We start from the raw sequence: 6000 nt of genomic DNA, 5'->3' as shown, positions 1-6000 counted from the left end.
GTATATTTCCTGAAGACAAAGGATGAAACGGTTCAGTTGGTAATGAATTTGATTACCAAGGTTGAGAATATTATGGGGAAAAAGGTTAAATACATCAGGACTGACAATGGGACAGAGTTCAAAAACTATCAGATGGAGATATTCTGCTTACAGAAAGGGATAGACCACCAGTACAGCGCTTCGTATACTCCGCAACAAAATGGGGTGGCTGAGAGGAAGAACAGAACGCTAATTGAAGGAGCCAGAACCATGCTGGCTGATTCTAAACTTCCTGTGGTGTTCTGGGCTGAAGCTGTTGCAACAGCCTGTTATATCCTTAATAGAGTTTTAACTGTTAAAAGATTGAATAAAACATGTTATGAACTTATGCATGGTAGAAAGCCTAACTTGAGTGGTCTCGAACCATTCGGGTCCCCGTGTTCGATATTAAAGACGAACTCAAAATTTGGTGAGATAGCCGACGAAGGTATTTTAGTCGGATATGTTGTTGGGACACCCAACAGACGAGTCTTTTATCTATCAACCAGCAAGGTTGAGGTGGTGTGTAACACTGACATCACAAGTTACAAATCACCAAAACCAAGCACGGGACCCGCTGGGGCTTTCGACTATGATAGGCTTTTTAAATCTTTTAATTTGCCTTACTTGGATTGTGCAGAAGCTGATGAGAGAATAGCTACGAAGATGCTTTATGATGAGGAAGAGAATTTTGTGCAACGACCGCAGTACGATGAATGTCAACCTTCCTCGTCAAATGCTGTCGATACCCCTACTACCTCTACAGAAGAGGAATTCTTCAATCCTTTTCACTCTCAACAACAATCACCCATTGATGAGCTATCTTCGAACCTGGAAGACAATCTGCAAGTCAGTTCGGTTCCGACTACGAGTGTTCACAAAAATCACCCTTTGGAGAACGTGATAGGTGATCTGTCCGACGGTGTACAAACAAGACGAAGCTTGAATGAGCACACTTGTGTTTACACAAGCATTAAAGATACAGGCATCATTAACGAATGCTTGTACACCTGCTTCATCAGCCAGATTGAACCAAAGAACTATCAAATGGCTCTCAAGGACAGCTCGTGGGTCGCAACTCTATCCGATTACTTGCTTGAGAATGAATTTGAAAGGGGAAAGATCGATAGCACACTGTTCGTTAAGAGAAACGGAAGAGACTTTCTTCTGGTTCAAGTCGACGTGGACGATATCATCTTTGCTGCATCAAAAGTCGCCATGTGTCAGGAGTTTGAAGCCGTCATGAAACAGAGGTTTGAAATGAGTGCTATGGGTGAACTAACTTTCTTTTTAGGATTGCAGGTTGATCAGAAGAAAGATGGGATGTTCATTCATCAGACTAAATATGTCCAAGACGTTCTCAAACGCTTCAAGATGGAGGACAGCACTCCATTTGATACTCCAGTTTGTGTCAACCATAAATTGGGTGCTGATTCAGACAGTGATGCAGACGTGGACCCCACCCAATATCGGGCAATATTAGGTTCTTTAATGTATTTAACTGCATCTAGACCTGATATTATGTTTGCAGTTTGTCTTTGTGCTCATTTTCAGGCAAACCCAAAGGAATCTCACTTGAAGGGTGTGAAGAGGATATTGCGAATATCTCAAAGGCAAGCCTAAGCTAGGGTTGTGGTACACGAAAGGAGGAGACTTGGAGTTAGTCACCTACACGGATTCTGATTATGGAGGATGCAATCAGAATCGGAAGTCAACAACAGGTGGATGTCAGTTTCTTGAAGGCAGATTAGTGTCATGGCAGTGCAAGAAGCAGACCTCAGTCGCCATTTCTACCTGTGAAGCAGAATACATGGCAGCATCGAACTGCTGCTCCCAGGTTCTTTGGATACAACAGCAATTGCGCGATTACGGTCTGAATTTCACTCATACTCCAATTTGCATAGATAGCACTGCTGCTATCTCAGTAACTAACAATCCCGTAAAGCATAGCAAAACTAAACACATTGACATCCGTCATCATTTTATACGGGATTGTGCTGAGAAGAAATTGATTGTGCTCGAAAAGGTTGATTCGTTAGATAATTTCGCTGATTTGTTTACTAAAGCGTTTGACAAAACTCGTTTTCAAAACCTTGTTGAGCTAAATGGGATGATCAATCCCGAGTAACCGTGTTTTTCATTTTTATTTTGTTAAAAAAAAAAAACGTCACTATCGCTTAGAATTATGTCGGTTGCTTCAGTTTGAAGGACATATCTTCGGATATGTTTGGTCCTCATTTCTACCTGTAGAGTATGAGGATAGCCATTAACCAGATGACTGAAAGTGACCGGGGCGGTTTATGATGTGCTTTTATTCTTTCGCTGAAAATTAGTCGTTCATACTTAGTTAGAAGGACACATACTCGTATGTGGTCGGTCCAGCTGATCCATTGGATCTTCAGGATAGCCGTTTACCTGAAGACTTCGACTTGATCGGGGCGATAGAAGTTAAATTTTTATTTTTTTTTATTGGGAGATGAAATAATTTTTCAAGTCTACTGCTTCGTAAGAAGTATCTATAAAATGTTTAAAAGAAAATTGATCCAACCTTGGAAAGTGATGAACAAACTGATTCTGTGTGCTTAACTAGTGAAGTTATTAGGCCTAAAAGACTTTAGAACAGTCATTGTATGTCATGGTAGCTTTTTATGGTGCGTAAAAGTAGAAGTGATACTAACTAAATCTCCTCGATTTTACGTGGAAACTCCTTAAGAGTTATGCATGTCTCCATATATATCTTTCCGAATGATATGCAGAAAAGCGATTACCCAGTCATACACGAGCCCGTGAGTGTTCTGATTCCCGAGAAGATGGTGTGTCAAGAAACTGCAGTGATCCAGATTCGGGACTTGCAGTAGTTTACTTGAAGCTATGTAAATCTTATTATTTAAAAAAAATTTATATATATTATTATTATTATATGTTACTAAGACATTCTAGAGCTTATAATGTTAATACTTCTCAATCAAGATGCAAGAAAGAGAACGGGAAGAAGACTCTACAGATCGGCGTGTACTTACAATTTAATCAGACACTACGGGTCGAGGTTAACTCGGGGTGACTTGGGGAAAGCCAAATACGCTTTGAGAATAGATAGGAGGCATCACAATCTCTGATGTGTTGCCCATTTAAATTTTGAGCTTAATTGAACCTAACACGTATCACAGAAGCGATGAAAACCATTTTAAGTTATTTACCTGCTTACAACCTGTTTCTTTATGTCATAATACAGCTGAACATGGATCTATGTGACAGTCACTTAATTAGTATGATTCCTGTTCGGATCTTTTCTAAAACATGTTGGTCCCCGACTAGACTGAAATTTGATCCCGTGTACTTTATTTTTAAAATTTATTCTACTTATGTAGTTGTATGATTTTATACCTGGTTACTTGGTTCTTGATCGGATCAGTTAACTCTTTAAAGGAAGTTTTAAAAGTTAATGGCATAATGTTCAATTTATAAGGGTCTGTTTGGTAAAGTTTCATATTGAGCGAAGTTGAGGAAAGAGGCGAAGTTGTTTAAACAGGCGAAGTTATGGGACAGGCGAAGTTAACCCTAACTTCGCCTGTATAACCTTGACCCTATATAAAGAAATTTTTGGTCAAAGCTCAGTATTATTTTTCAAAACCCGGCGAACTTATTCTCAGTTAACCCTAAGCTAAGTTACTCTTTGAATCAATCTGTGTTATTTTTCTCGATTTCAACTCGTGTTAAAGGTGTGTAGGGTTGTTGTATCTTATAATCTATGTCAATGGCGTTAATCAAAGCTCGTTTCGACCCGATTCGTGACCCCGTTCTTTCAAACATCCAACACCCGCTTTTCAAAATTGTCTTAACGTAGTCGTATTCAACTTGATAGTGTTGATCTCCGTCAAAACATGTTTGGTTGAGTCCGCAATCTCCAAATTCACCAAATTCACTTCGTTTGAACGTCTAAACTGTTGCCGATTCATATTCAGGCGAAGTTACAGTTTAGGCGAAGTTATCCTTAACTTCGCCTAAGGTTTAACTTCGCCTGATATTTAATTATTTAACAGTATATGAGGCGAAGTTGTGGTAAGACGAAGTTATCATTAACTTCGCCTGGCCCTTTTTATTTAACATTTATCAGGCGAAGTTCAAGTTAAGGCGAAGTTATTACCAACTTCGCCCCACCCCTAACTTCGCCTATACAGAATAAATCATAACTTCGCTCATGGTAATAGGCGAACTTGTGATTTGACTCGACGATTCTCTAACTTAGACTGTTTTTGTTGCAGAAATGGCAGCTGTAGCTGGAGCAGGTGGTGCAGGTGGTGATGAAGGTGGAGATAACAATCGGCAGTTTTTCCCGGGGCATAACATGTACATAACTTTGGACCCGGATGCGAGCGGTGTTGATGATTTCCGCGAGATCATCACGTTTCTTATCCGCTCGCGTATCTTCCACGCTATTACTACAACACTTCCTATCTCTTTACCAAACATAGAAGATTTCTGGCAGACAGTGGAATATGATTGTCGAGTCGAGCCCCCGGTTATGCGTGCAACGGTTAACAATCAGATAGTGCAGTTCTCGTCTGAGCAGATCAGGGTGGCTTTGCAGTTTGGAGATGAAACGAGAGACGATCCAACAGATTTCATGGCTCCATTCAGAGATGGTGCTTTTCTGAGAATGGGCTATTCTGGTCCATTGGGGGATACTCAAAGATGAAAGGGGTTCTTGTTAGACCAATGGCGCTTTCTCATGCACGTGATGATCGTGTGTATGTCGGGGAGAAAGGCTGGTACAGATGGAATGGGTGCGACCATGCAGTCGGCTATGACATCACTGACTTACAATAAGCGTTATAGCTTTAGTCAGATGGTGTTCTACGAGATAGACCGTCAAAGACGAGCGGTGGCGCGTGAGAGATTTCTGATGTATCCAAGATTCCTTCAAATGATCTTGAATCATGTTGCTCCCACGTTACCTCAGCGCCGCCCGATTAGATATGTGGAGAGTGTAAGCAAGCGAATCTTCGCTCAGTGCAGATCATCAAGTGCGAGGAGTAAACCTGAGCTCCGTCCTCGACATACTCCATTATTTGGGTATTTGATCAATCCAGAGTATGTTGCAGCTCGTGGGGACGAGTTTCGGGATCCGGCACCACAACAGGCTGGAGCACCTCAACCACCACCTGAGGTACAACAAGCTTTACATGCTGCTCCTGTTGTGGCACCGGAGGAAAATGTAGACCTTGAAGCTGCTTTTGGCGGTCAAGGTTTCTTCGATATGGAACGTGTTGATCCTGAGGAAGAGGTGCAAGTCTCGGTTGCACGGGTTACTAGTGTGGATGTTGCTATGGCAGCTACGACGGAGGCTAATTCTGATTCCTCAGATGATGATGTGGCTGAAGCTAGACGGATTTTAGTTACACAAGAAAGGATTCATGGGAAGAGGAAGAGAGACAACGATGACAGTGATTCGGACTTTGAGGAAGATTTACATCAGTTGGTCCGTAGATCGAGAAGGGAAAGGGCAGGTGCAGGTTCGGGAGCTGGTGAGAGCTCAAGGGTGGTTCGTTTCACTCCACCCGCACTGTCTGGTATGACTATAGTCCCTACACCATTGCCAGTTACAGGGCCAAGCGCCACGGATGTTCCCGTGGTGACTACCTCATCTTCCTTCGGCATCCCACCCACTACATTCCAGCTCTCGGCGGCTCCGGAGATTGTGTCCTTGCCACCTCCATCTCTTACTCCATCGGAGGTCGTAGCAAGGTTTGTTGAGTCGACAGTTGTTGCCACTGCAGGGTTGTCGGTTACGATACCACCTGCGGTTACGTTTCCACCTGTTTCTGAAGTGTCGGTTACATTGGCAATTCCTCCTCCGTACTGTCAAGACATATCACATCTGAGGTTTGATTTCGATGCAACCTTATCCGACTCGGAAAGAATAGCAGCGCTTGAAAGGGTCGTGGCAGAACAATCAAGAGTAAATCTTATCCAGACTCATGC

Source organism: Bidens hawaiensis, unplaced genomic scaffold (genome assembly GCF_021521415.1).
Source record: "Bidens hawaiensis isolate Kalapana, Puna unplaced genomic scaffold, B.hawaiensis_p1.1 tig00003488_1, whole genome shotgun sequence".
NCBI classification, from domain to species: domain Eukaryota; kingdom Viridiplantae; phylum Streptophyta; class Magnoliopsida; order Asterales; family Asteraceae; genus Bidens; species Bidens hawaiensis.
This window is presented reverse-complemented; position numbering follows the sequence as displayed.